We start from the raw sequence: 14,310 nt of genomic DNA, 5'->3' as shown, positions 1-14,310 counted from the left end.
TATAAAAAAAGGACTCCAAACTCACAGTGTATCGAAACACTTTGCAGAAGTACACAATAAGAACCCCACCGGACTACAATTCCTTGTAATAGAAAAAGTAAAAAGAAATTGGAGAGGAGGAGACATCTCCACCAACCTAATAAGAACAGAGACCAAATGGATATACGAACTCCAAACTTTAGAACCACATGGTCTAAATATAGACATAGATTTACATGCCTTCTTATGAAAAAATCCGACCCCCTAAAAAATAAAAAATAAACTTTCTAATGAATATCACAAGTCTTTATACTTTCTATTTTTTTTATTTTTTATTTTTATTTTTATTTTATTTATATTTATTTTTATTTTTATTTTTTATTTTTATTTTAATTTTATTTTTATTTAACTTTATTATTATCTTTATTTTTATTTTCATTTATATATTTTTTATTTTTTCATTTTTATTACTATTATTTTTATTTTTCACTTTATTTCTTTTTATTTTTATAAAGCCAGTAATTAAGTGCAGAAGAAAAGGGAAATATTATTCCCTTCTACATGTGGTTACCGCCAAAAGGGATGACCACTTCCTGTTTTTACTCTGTCAATTTAGACGATTAAATAAAGTTTTTTAGGTATAAAAAAGCAAACCAGGAAATAGCCAGTTATCCTTGATAAAGTGTACTAGGTACATGAAACGCGTTGGCCGACTGGAGCGTGGACTTGGAGAAGGAGGACGCAAGCGGGAAACATCTTTCTACATCTCCGGCAAGAGAGTGACGTCATCTGCCGGGCGGCGCCGCACGGAGCTCAAAGCGGCGGCCGCAGAGACTGAATACCGCGAAACACAACCTCCTGTCAGCGCTGCACTTCAAAAGCAGTGGGAGCAAGGACATCTGCTCGTAGTAAACCTTCCTATTCCGGTGCTAAAAGGAACCTGAATTCACCTGGGCCCAGGTAGGGAAAGGATAGGGTAAGCTAAATCTACCTGACTGAACCAGTCCTCCATGAAGTATTCACTCAAAAGAGTGTAAACATTTATACTAATCAAGTATATTTTTTTCCAACTGCATAAAATTTGGCTATTTTGTTTTTATTTTATTTTCTTTTATTTATTATTTTTATTTTTTTATTTTTATTTTTATCTTTATTTTTATTTATTTTTTATTTTTATTTTTATTTTATTTTATTTTTATTTTAATCTTTTTATTTCTTTCCCTACAAAGCGCTCCTAAAACCACTTTTTATCACTATTAAAATAACCTTTAATATAGGAAGCTGCTGAATCATATACAGCGCAGTGTTCCAACACCATATTGACTTGATTGTGATAAAATAGGCAAATCCTACATCCCCAATACAAAAAAGGCTAAAAGTGTGCAACTGATTTGAAGCACGATGTGGGCATTCCCGAACGATCGGAAAAACCAGTCATTCAAATCCTTCCGTGTATCGTTAACAATGCGCGTACCCGCAGATCGTTAACATTGGTATATGATCTTTCATGCATGCAGGAAAATGCACATTCTTTTGTGAAGTGTTTCAAATTGTTTCATGTGTACGCACAATGAAGGATTTGATACCATCGGTAATGATATCGGATCTTTGCCAACATCATTCTGTGTCTATGCAACTCTATAAAGATGCCAGAGGGCAGGAAATATGCCACATGCACCAAAAATACTGGGTGAATGGGTGAACAAACAACTTTAGGTGCTACTTTCAAACAGGTGTCAGTTTGGAAGGAATTAGGGAGCGTGGTGTTCTCATAACTGCACACAGTCTAGCGCAGGGCTGGGCAACACCGGCCCTCCAGATGTTGATGAACTACACATCCCAGGATGCTTTGCATTAGTTTTGCTATGTGGCCATGCTGAAACTGATGCAAGGCATGCTGGGATGTGTAGTTCATCAACATCTGGAGGGCCGGTGTTGCCCAGCCCTGGTCTAGCGCCATTATTAGCAGATGGTGTGTCTATGGGACATTCTATTTAATTTTAGGCTCTCTGTTATAGGCTCTGTGTAACTAGCTACTGTACGGTACAATTATTACCACTGGCTGTTTCTATGCCTACTTTCTATTTAGTGATTAACAGTGGCACAGGGCTCAAGCTGACAATTTATGATGTATTGTTTCAGATTTTCCTCTGATAACTGCCGGCTGTTACTGCATGTGTTCATTGCCAATCTGACCTCTGGGAATTTTATTAAATAAAATTAAAAGAAGTGTTTGAGAACAGTAATGGATTCCTCAAATACTGTCACTTTTTCTGAACTAATATTTATGTAGTCCTATGTAGTGAGTGCAGTGTAATGTTAATTTTTATTAATTGCCTTTTTAAATATGTTATTCAAAGGCATTATCATGTATTCTAATTACTTATAAGTGTATAACTGATGTGACTTTGCAACATCTTTTATATTTGTGCAGGTGCACAGTACACCTCATTCAAGTAAAACCGAGCACAAACCTAAATTTACCATTTATTTTAGTAGTTTAAAAAAAATACTGTATGTATATGTATAGAGGAAACAGTAAAAATGTCTATAAACCTACTTCCTGCAGGAACCATACCCTTCGTTACTTCAATTTTCATGTTTATTTTCTTCTAAACTGCAAATTTTAGCTTCTTAATTTTTTTATACGTTGCACACTGTACCTCCTAACATTAGGGGTGAGTTGAGCGTGAGCGTACATGCTCTGAATGTATGGAGGTAATTCTGGTTGCTTTGTGATGTTTAGCGATACATTTTTATGCGCATATTCAGCCACTTTGTGTTAGCGGGCACGGCGAATTGCTTATTTGCCAGCCCATTTACACCTAGCAGGGTGGGCGGGTGCGGCAGCGAGGGGTTGCGCCCAGGGGAATGCCCAGCGTTTCCTGGGCGTCCCCATAAAAAGCTGGCCATTCCCATGCTAATGCGGCCTTGAGGCGGGTGTGGGGGGCAGGCAGCTGACGTCAGCGAATGTCAGCTGCCCGCCCACTTTCCGTACAGGGTTGCGGCAGATCTAAAACACCAGAGAGGCGTCTTAGGTCTGTAAGCCCTTGCAAAATTATTTAATGATCGGCAACCATCAAATGATTTATCCCCCGCACGCAAGGCTGTGAATGGATGTTTATGGAAATCGTTGTGGCAGGGGGGGCGGGCGTTCATGCAGGCAGTGTTTATATGACCTTTGCATGTCAACAAGAATGAGGGCCTAGGTGCGCTCCTGAGTGGTATAGGTGTATGCTAAGCACTCCCGGAGATGCTGGGCTGCACATGCACAGGTAGTTAATTATATATTCTATTATATATTAACCCCTTCAGTGGCAGTCCCAGAAATTTTCCAGGCCAAGCTGCGGTGCCGCATCGGGCAGTCCCGGAAAATTTCCGGGCATGCCACAAATCTACTGGTGTGCGCCAGTGGTGCCTGCAGGTGTGCACCACTAGCGCATCACCTTAGCAGCGACCCCCACTAGGCCGCTCCGTCCCCACCTCCACTGTTGTGCGCCCCACCCCTCACCTTCGCTCCGGCGATCGTTCGCCGGAGCTCCCCTGCCGTCGCCATTACTTTGGGAGAGATGGCGGCAGGCTCGGGGATGTTCGGCACAGCTCGGGGGGACTCGAGATCGCTCGGGTGATGATGGAGTCCCAAATAAAGTTCCCTTGCTGGGATAAAGGTTTTCTCCCTATTCGGCGTCTACTCCTGTATGCTGGAATTAGGAATTACAAAAATCCAATAAATTGTTGTAATCCAATCGGGTCAGGAGATCCTGGACGTCAGTGGGAGCAGGGGCATCACTTTAAGGCAGATGGACAGAGGTCATTCAAATAGCTCATTTTTTATGTCATGTAAAATGAAACCTTTTGGAATTAGAACTTTACCAGGTCTAACAACGTAAACAAGAAATCCCGACATAAAGAAAATCCCTTTGAATTTCCCAGCGTCAACTAATCTGGCATATACCAATGTTACTAGACTCCTGTACATCTGACAGGGATTTTGGGACGATTCCGGCACGTGGGCCGATAAATCGCGTGAAATCGTCCCCAAATCGCATGCGTGTGACATTTGATCCGATCCGATGCGCGGTCCCGTGCGCATCAGACCTGATCCGGAGGTCAGACGTTCAGCAAGTACGATGACGTCTGACCTCCTGCACCGGGCGGGCAGCAGCAGCTCTGAAATGAGTGCCCAGTGGGTGGTGCCGGTGAGAGTGGGGCGGGCGGGCTGTCCCTGTGCAGCGGGCGGGCAGCGGTGGCTATTACATCTTTAAAATAACATAGAAAATGACTGTCTGGCTTCTGATTGGCTGAGATAGCGCACTCTCAGCCAATCAGTGGCCGCTGGGAAGGAGCCGCTCATTGGCTGAGAGTGCTCTATCTCAGCCAATCAAAAGCTGGACAATCATTTGGCATGATATTTCAAAGTTGTTTATAGCCGCCGCTGCCCGCCCGCTGCACAGTAACAGCATGCTGGTCATCACCGCCGTCCTACTCTCATAATATATTACCAGTATTTTATATTTGTAATCGTATATGATTTTCATACAGTATTTACCACAGCGATTTCCACAACACAAGTGGACTGTGGATTGTCACAAGCAGTATTAAATAATTTTGAGCCGTATGCATTTTCTTGCTAATACCATCACATAGGTTGCACACCTAACCTTTCCTTACCTATACTCTTAACAAATGGCTTTTGTCTTCTGTAAGTGAGGTCACAACCTCCTCTGGCAGTACATTTCACACTCTGATTGCCTCTCTCATCAAAAATGTTATCTGCAATGGGTTATGAAATTATGAGTACAAACAAAGGCAAAGTAAGAGCTGTCAGAATATGGGTCCTCAGAGCAAGGCTGGCAGGTGCCCGGGAGTACAGAAGGAGAGGAAATTGTAGACCAAAGGCTGAGCAGGCTGACAAGAGAGATCTGGGAACGGTGTCAGCAATGTCTCAGCTTCAAACAAATGATTTCTTAGATTATTTTCCATGCCCAACACTCAAATCAGACTACACTAAAAATAAAATATTACTTGTGTAAGATGTATTTGGGATTACGAAGGTCAATAATTACAACATACTGATGGAGTGCACTTTAGTTCACACTCTGCACCACAGTGTAACTGCCACAGAATGTCGAACTGTAATTAAACTTGATGTCTCTATGAGATAAATGATGAAGGCCACAATGTCATACGGCCAGCTGGATATTATTCATGTTTTGGGATGTATTTAATCCTGTAGTGGTTGCTTTATATGGAAGAAAGAATGCAGGTACAGTAGCTGGAAGTGCTTCCAGTCATTATGTCACCAAAGGCCTGATTCTAAGTTGGATGTAAAGGAAAAAGAGCAAGTACAGTACTATAACTATAACTATAAGCACGTTTAAGAAAAATGTTATTTAGAAATAACATTGGGGAGTTAAACATACATAACACACAAGTTGCAAATAAAAGTTATACAGGTAAGTATACAGGTTTTTTGCATGGTGTGCCGGTCTTAATTTTAAAGCAGTTTTGCCCGACTGTTGAGGGTCGGGGCTTTGGGGGATGTGGGGATAGGGAATTAAAGGATGGGGTGTCTTCAGGGTTTGAGGGAGTCCAGAGAGGTTACAGTCAATTATGGTATATGGGGCGTAACCACTACCTTCTGGGCCCCATAGCAAAAGGGCCCCCCGCCACAGGAGAAGAGGGTAACAGGTGTGTGTGTGTGTGGGGGGGGGGGGGGAGATAGATAGAGATTATATGGAAGGGGAGGGGTGTAAAGGGGAGGTTGTAGCAGAAGAGAGGGAGAAAAAGAGAAAAGACATGGTGGGGAGGGAGTAAATGAGAGGAGGTGGATAGAGACAGAGAGAGAGAGAGACAGACAGAGAGAGAGAGAGAGAGACATACAGAGAGAGAGGCAGACAGACAGAGGGAAAGAGACAGACAGAGAGAGACATACAGAGAGAGAGAGAGACATACAGAGGCAGGTATTCAATGCGGCCAGCGAGGGGGTTAAACAGCGAGGATTGCAGAAAACCAGCGATCCTCGCTGTTTAACCCCCGCGCCGGCCGTTAGCTTTATTCAACGTTCTGGGGAAATCCTTGCCATCACAGGACGGCGAGATTTCCCCAAAACAGCTTGACCCGCGGCTAATGCAGGAAACTCGCTGTATTTAGCAGCGAGTCTCGCTGCTTCTGGAGCCGCATACGCCAATTCCCCCTCGCTCAAAAAACGGAGCGAGGGGAAATTTGGCGTATGAGGGGGCTGCGTTGAATACTGACAGGGTGAGTGGTGACAGTGAGCAGGAAGCTCTGCTCGCTGTCGCCGTTTGCCCACAGTATTGAATACCCCCCAGAGAGAGAGACAGAGAGACATACAGAGAGAGAGAGAGACATACAGCGAGAGAGAGACAGAGAGAGAGAGACAGAAAGAGTGAGACATACAGAGAGAGAGAGAGACATACAGAGAGAGAGAGAGAGATAGACAGAGAAACAGACAGAGGGCGAGATGTACTAAAGGGAAAATGCGGTAAAACCCCCGTTTTACCGCTTTTTCCTATGTACTATTACCCGGCCGCACCGTTATCGCAGGGCAGGGTATCGCCACCTTTGGGTGGCGATACCCTATAGAAGCCTATGGGCTTCTTTTCGCCGCCCACCGCGTCGCCGCAACCCCGCCGCCTCGCCGACCCCCCCTTTCCCCCATCCCTTGGGCTTACCTTCTTGCAGGTCCTCCTGAACCCCGGAAGGTAAGCCCTTCCTTTCCCTATCAACGCAACCGGACGTCCTTCCAGCTGCAGGGGGGAGGAGGAGGCGCCGGGGACAGCCTGCTTAGCTGTCCCCGGCATGTAGGCAGCAGAAGCCGGCTGGGAGGTGATGGAGACCCCCCGCAGACCAGAGTACAGGTATCGCGGGGGGGCTCCGTTACCGCACCGCGATGCCAGCCGCATATCTTAGTACATAAGCGCTGGCATCGCGGCAAGGGGGGGGGGGCGCGAAGGGCGGCGATGTATTTTAATACATCTCTCCCAGAGAGAGAGAGACAGACAGAGAGAGACATACAGACAGAGAGATACATACAGAGAGAGAGAGAGGACAGGGAAGAAACTGAGGGGGCACCTGCATCACTTTTTTTTCTCCTATTCACATCCTCTCCCCTCCCCTCCGACCCACAGTTCAGGCTGCCCTGTCCCCCCTTACCAGTATAATTGATGCTGTCAGTGCTGAGTCTTCCTGCAGTGACAGCTCAGTGTCTCCTGTTTCTCAGGGCCTGGGTCTCCCACACAGAGCAGGCAAGCAGCACAGCGTGTTTCACGCCGGTGCTGGTCACTAGATAGTGACTTCAGTCCCCGGCAGCATTAAAGAAGGGAGAGGGGGGAAGGCTGCAACAGCCGGACCACCACATTCTTCTTCATTATGTAGCGCATCGTCGCTAGCGGGGGAGGGGGCAGAGACGGCATCACCGACACTGCCAAGCGAGTTGAAAACAGTCTAGTGTGAATTATACCACACAATACACTTAGTGCCCCAATACAAGTCAGCACCAAATAACCCCCCCCCCCCCCCACACACACACACTAGGACTCATTAAACCCTCTCTCACACACACCCATACAAAGCACCTTATATAAATATATGAATGTATGGTATGTATGAATGTATATTATGTTTAAAATAAAGAAATTGTGGAACTATGGTCCTGCTAGGAGGGGAAGTCAGCCACAGAAGCAATGTTTATGGCTTTGAATGAACTGATTCAAACTTTCAGGGGAGGAGAGATGCCCTCTTGGGAGCAGGAGCCCAGCGGCAGATGACTCCATCCATTGCCTCTCAGAGTATATCCAGGTTTTTGAACATGAACGCTCATCAACCCAGGATTTATGTGTGCGCTCCTTACCAGGGTCTGGGCTAAGTCCTGGGAATTTGCCTTGCTAGACCTGGCAAATTACTGTCAGTAGGCAGCATTGGACTTACAGCTCTCACCTTTTTGTCTCCATTCTTTGGTCCCTTAATGTCCAATTTCAGCCTACGGATGCTTAATAAAAAATTGTTTAAGTCTATTCATGGCTTCCCATAATATTCCTTTCAACCGGGAAACTCATGGATTCCACAGGGTGTGTGGCTGGCTGACTTCAAATCTGCATTTCTCCTGGTTTTAATCAGCCACAGAAGCTTTCGAATTCATGAGTGTCCCAGTTTAAAGGGATACTATGATAATGGTAAGCCTAGATGCCTTTTGTCATCATCAGACATGCAGGTAACAGGCAGCAGTAGCAGGTGCGTCGCAGTCAGGAATCAGGTGCAATATCCATTAGGTGATGTATGGAACTAATTAGGCCAGAAAGACTGTAATGATGGAAAGTTCTAATCTTGCCCCATTGTGTAGTTTTTTTTTACATAAACACAAATGGGCATAATTTCACTATTTTGCTGCAAATGTTGGTGTACGAGCCTTTTCTTTTATTTGTTTACTATGTTTTGTAGTTCTTAATCCAATAACAACCATTTTGAAAATAATGTAAAAATGTTGACATAATTCTGCAGAATAATGCACTTAGCAGTGCTCTTCCCATCTCTTCCTGATCATTTCGTACAATACAGTAGTTGTGTTATTGTTGAGAGAAGTTATGAATGTCCGCACACCTTTCTTCCTCTCTCTGCTGAGATGAGGTAGAAAAACACAGCATGTATCCTTTTATACTGAATAGCATGGGTGACTAGCAGCCCCAAAAGTCTAAAATTGTACCATCAAGCCTGTCTATGTATAAGTGGTGTAACTTCAAAATCCTCACCCCCTCCCCCACCACGCCAGAAATTTGACAGGCAATCCCCCAGAATTTCAAAAGGCAGCCCCCCAGCCATGCCTTACCCCTCTGTTTGCTGTTGCCACCGGGTCTGTAGCCAGGACTCACAGATCTACTTGTCTGCGGTCAACATGAACAGGGCAGACAGCTGACATCTGGTGACTTCAGTTGCCCGCCCCTGGCACCTGCGTCACACTGACATATGCATGGAAACCAGTGCCCGCCGGCCCACGCCCCCCACAAGGTCTGCTCTGTGTGAACGGCCTGGTGACCATGTAAGTCGCCGCGTCCGTTCGCACACAGAGCCTGCCCATTTGCACACAGAGCCTGCCCATAGTTATGCACATGAGCAGAAACAAAACATCTCTCCCCCATGTAAAAGTGCGGGGGAGTAAATCAGAATGACCTCCTTTATAGGCATAGAGAAAGCAATTTTACATAAGCTTTGCTGTGATAGGCCCATAATGTATACCCTAACAATACATGTTTTCCAGGTGTCCTCACAAAATGACATGAAAATAATTAGTGTATAGTGTACAAGTACACAGACACACACATACAGTACATAGCATACTGTACATACACACAGCATACATACATACATACATACATACATACATACATATATACTAACACAGCATACATACACCATATCCACACAACATACAACCACTTCCCCCCACTCACTCCCTCAAACATCAGAGGAGTGTGCCTGGTCCTTTTTAGCTGTTGGGGACAAATCCCTGCCTCCCCCAGCCAGCTCTCACACAGCCACACGGAGCACTGACTGACTGGGAGGAACTGCACGCTGCCATAAGAATGGACATTGATGATTAAAAATCATCGATGGTTTATGGTCAATGTCGAATATGGCCGTCCCTACACTGCCACTGCAGCTATGTAGCCCCCCCCCCCTCTGTCAGCCCAGCCTGCCCTGTCTCCAGGAAACACTGCTGCCATAGGCTGTGTTTAAAATTCGACAGCTCGGCAGGCAGGGTGGTTTCTGAGTACTGAATGGCCCTTATTTACAAGAAAAAGCATACAATTTTGTTAAAATGCAGAAATATTATTATATGACATTGTATAGCTGCATCCTGTGTGATGCGAGAAGCAGCAGTATAACTGGTCAGTTGGGTAGCTGTGTGCAGCTTTATCACAGTTTTATAGCTTGCTTTGTCCAAAATGTAGATTACAGTAAACTGCAAAATAGTTAGATCAGATTCAATGCATAGGTCACCATTAGACCCCTGTAATGACAATTGCAGCAGGTTTATTATCCCCTCTGTGGTTAGGCCAGTACACAACTATACCCATCACGTCGGCTCACCACATGCAGTTTTGTCATTTGCTCATAATTTATGAAGGATTAAAAAAAAATTGCTAATGATAGACTATTAATTATTGGGATGATAGACTTAGCCTGAGGCAGCAGAAACCTGTTTTATACAGTATTAGAAAGATACGCTGCTATATAAACAATAACGGTGGTATATTCTTCATTCCTATCAGCATTGCACCCGAGTGGATTCTTCTGGTTATTGATATTTTATATTATGTAGCAATATATTTCTATATTATTATTATTATTATTATTATTATTATTATTATTATTATTATAATTATATTATTTCAAGCTGAAAATAAAAATGAAGGTTTTCTTCACTGAAGCGAATCCTTCATTGCAATTTTTATTAAGTCTTAAAATGTAAATTAGTTTGATAAATTATATACACATACAAGGGAAAATAAACTGTTTGCATTGCATGTATTTTACTATTGTCCTCCCCTTCCTCAGTTTGTTGAGCAGTGCTTTCTGCATTAAACATCCTAGCACCTCATGTGTGTGTACCTCTAGCATGTTAAACCTTAACTTAACTTATCTTATCATTAAACCTGAAATAAAGACTCAGAGATTTAGGTTTGGCAGAAATTGTTAGCTGATTTATTATTTGAAATATTTAAGCTAGTTTTGATTTGATTAAACTAATTTAAATAAATGGTGGCCAAGAAAGAACGGCTACTAAACTAAACTCCACCCCCAAACGCAGCATACGTAATCAAACTACCCTACCAAGCGGTATCCACTCGACCTACTACATCGACTACCACCCAGCCAGGTGGTCTCGCTGCCCCTGAGCGGGTGATCGAGCAAAAGGCCTAAGTCAATAAATAGGCAAGCGCACCGAAAACAATCTATATACGTTGCATAAACAGGTAATGAAGGCTAAAAAACTATTAACCTGCCGTTCGTTCCCGCCTATCAGCCAATGCGATTAAAACCCCGAAAAAAACACCCCATTAAAAACCAATTATCACAGGGATGGGAGGGAGGAAAAATTTCAGCAGGAAAGAGAGGAAGACTCCTCCCTTTCCTGACCCAATATTCAGCTAACTCTGCCATTCCCAAGCACCTTATTGGATCCCCCAGTCACATGCTCCCCAAGGGTTACACACACAGCCTGGGATGTTTAACCCATTTCATGCCTAGTGCTGGCATTACATTAATCTAAACATCCTAGCACCTCATGTGTGTGTACCTCTAGCATGTTAAACCTTAACTTAACTTATCTTAACATTAAACCTGAAATAAAGACTCGGAGACTTAGGTTTAGCAGAAATTGTTAGCTGATTTATTATTTGATATATTTAAGCTAGTTTTGATTTGATTAAACTAATTTAAATAAATGGTGGCCAAGAAAGAACGGCTACTAAACTAAACTCCCCCCCCAAACGCAGCATACGTAATCAAACTACCCTACCAAGCGGTATCCACTCGATCTACTACATCGACTACCACCAAGCCAGGTGGTCTCGCTGCCCCCGAGCGGGTGATCGAGCGAAAGGCCTAAGTCAATGAATAGGCGAGCGCACCGAAAACAATCTATATATGTTGCATAAACAGGTAATGAAGGCTAAAAAACTATTAACCTGCCGTTCTTTCCCGCCAAGGCATGAACCCTGACCCAGGGTACAGCCCCGCCACCAGCCTAAGACACCCTAGCAAAAACCAGAAGCAGATCCTCCAGAAACATAAACAGCCCCTCAGGTACTAAATGGACCCCATCAGGCCTAAACAGGTGACAGCACTTAAACCTAATCCATGCATGAGGTGTAACAGCACCGCCGGCCGCTAAAACCCACCTTGCAACAGCCAAATTAAGCTTCTGTCTGGCCTCGTCAACCCCCTTAGCATCTCTGGCCCCTCTCCAACAGATACGAGGAACAATAAAAGACCACACTAACATACAATGTGGCCAGGCTGCACTAATAGCCTCCAAATCACTCAAGATCTGGGCCCGCAATCTCAATTGGGACATTTTCCCAAGGTCGTTGCCACCGAGATGAAGCACCAGGACTTCAGGCACACCGAACCTGCGAACGTTGACCATAAGTAATGACTTCAAGGCGCCCCAAGTCATTCCCCAAACACCCAACCACCTAATGGATTGAGAGCAAGGAAACCCAGGCCCCTCCCCCAAGGCAACCAACCTAGCAGCCCAATAGATAAAGGAGTGACCCACTACCCACACCTTTAACCTATCGTACCCCACACCTATAAAAAGGAGAAGAAAAGAGAAGCCATTAGTAAGGTTGGATTGATATGAAGGGACATGGTATTGGACTAGAGGATCTGCCAAAAAAGAAAAAATTTGGTAAGATTCTGATTGTGGCACGTATTGGTGCCGGAGACATGCTTCAATCATGATTGAAGCCATGCCAGGACACAAAAGGGGAAGAGTCACAAACATTTGAGGGTAACAGTACGTGGAAGGGGATGCGGAATGAAAGGTGTACTCGGCCGGAGAAAAAACGACTGGACCTGCTGAGGGACTCTTAATTAAGACTATAGCCGAATTAAAAGGTCAATTCAGACCATCAGGTCAGGCAAAAAGCGAGAAAACTCCAGATGCTGGCCCAACAGCAGAGCGTACCTAGGAAGGACAAGGGTAGGGGTAACAAAGGATCATTCCTGTGGCCGGGCGTCCCCAATTGATCGCACGGCCACAGCAGCAGGAAGTTAAGGATATAATGCGCAAGACGCGTTTCACTTAAACAACATAGACTTCCACTTCCTATGACGGTGCGGTCCACGCACGGATAATGCGTTCCAAGGAGCGCAGCCAGACTTCCGGAAGCTAAGAACCATAACGAACTTCCGCTTCCTCCAACGGTGCGTTCCACGCTCGGAGGATGCGTTCCAAGAAGCGCAGTCGGACTCCCGATAACGGAGATTAAGAATATATCTCCGTAAGGCGATGAGAAGGTTCTCAATTTTTACTTTAAACATGTACTGCCACCTAAGGAGCTTAGGGTTCTATGAATCTCTTATTTTAGAATGTACAGCTTAAACATGTATTTTACTGTGATTAGAATATAATTCAATGTGACCTTTTGACCCGGATATATTTTAAGGGACAGGTATAAATATAGGAAGTGACCCACTCCAGTACATACTGCCTGAGGAAGGGATATTGGATCCCGATACGCGTTGCAGCAGCAGCTCGGAGTGTGTCACTGAGGGTGGACCATAACCAGACCTGATTATTTGGAGTACCTGGGACTGTCGGTTTTTCCGGAGAACCGTGGTCGTTTTAGGGGAACAAGAACTTTTCCTACAGGCTCTCTAAACACCAGAATCTGGTAAACCTCCACCCTATTTTCTTTCCTTTATAGCAACTGGGTTGCCGAAAGTTTGTTTTTTGTGACTTTACTTGTGTGTTATGAATAAAATGTTGTGACAGTATCACACTATGTTATACATTCTATTTCTTACATATCGCCATTAATCCAATCTATGGTGAGCCTTTTAATCAGGCGAAGAAAATAAGGATAAGGAAAGTACCATTCTGTTTTACCATTTATCTATACCTTCACGGTGTTTTTCTTACTTTTGGGAACGGTGCCAGCGCACAAGATCACTTATCTTTTTATATACAAATAAATCTACTGTTACTAAGGGAGTAATCCTAGTGATCAGTGCTGCAGGCATTAAGTTTCAGCGCATAAAGCCTAGACTCAAAACCAAACAATCCTAGTGTCTTTTCCCTAAGAGTCCAGGCATAAAGCTGCAGAATGTTCCACCATTTAAAAAATAGGGAAGAAATGTTAAAAAATGTCTTTGAAGAAGAATCTATTGACTGCAGTGATGACAATGTAGAAACAGCACTAAGAAGACTAGAGAAATTACTAGTAAAAGAAAATAAACTATGGTGGGAATGTGTCAAATTGGAGAAATACACAGTGGAACAAATATTACCAAAAGGTTTAAGACTAAGAAAATTTCCATCGTTCAATGATTCCAGTGAAGATTTCAAACATAAATGGATGAAAACTTTGGAAATTTGCTCTTTCTCACTAATGGACCTGATTCTAAAAGAAAGAAGAGAGAAACTTAAACACATAAAAGAACAAATAAGTATACTACAGACTCTAATTGAACCCTATGAAGACTCACCTGAATTTGAACAGAAATGTAAAATCATCCAGACAAGAATATCGAAGAACACCAAAGATATCATAAAGAAGAAACAAAGGAAACTAAAAAGGGATC

Source organism: Crinia signifera, chromosome 9, assembly GCF_055691185.1.
Source record: "Crinia signifera chromosome 9, ASM5569118v1, whole genome shotgun sequence".
Taxonomy (NCBI): domain Eukaryota; kingdom Metazoa; phylum Chordata; class Amphibia; order Anura; family Myobatrachidae; genus Crinia; species Crinia signifera.
This window is presented reverse-complemented; position numbering follows the sequence as displayed.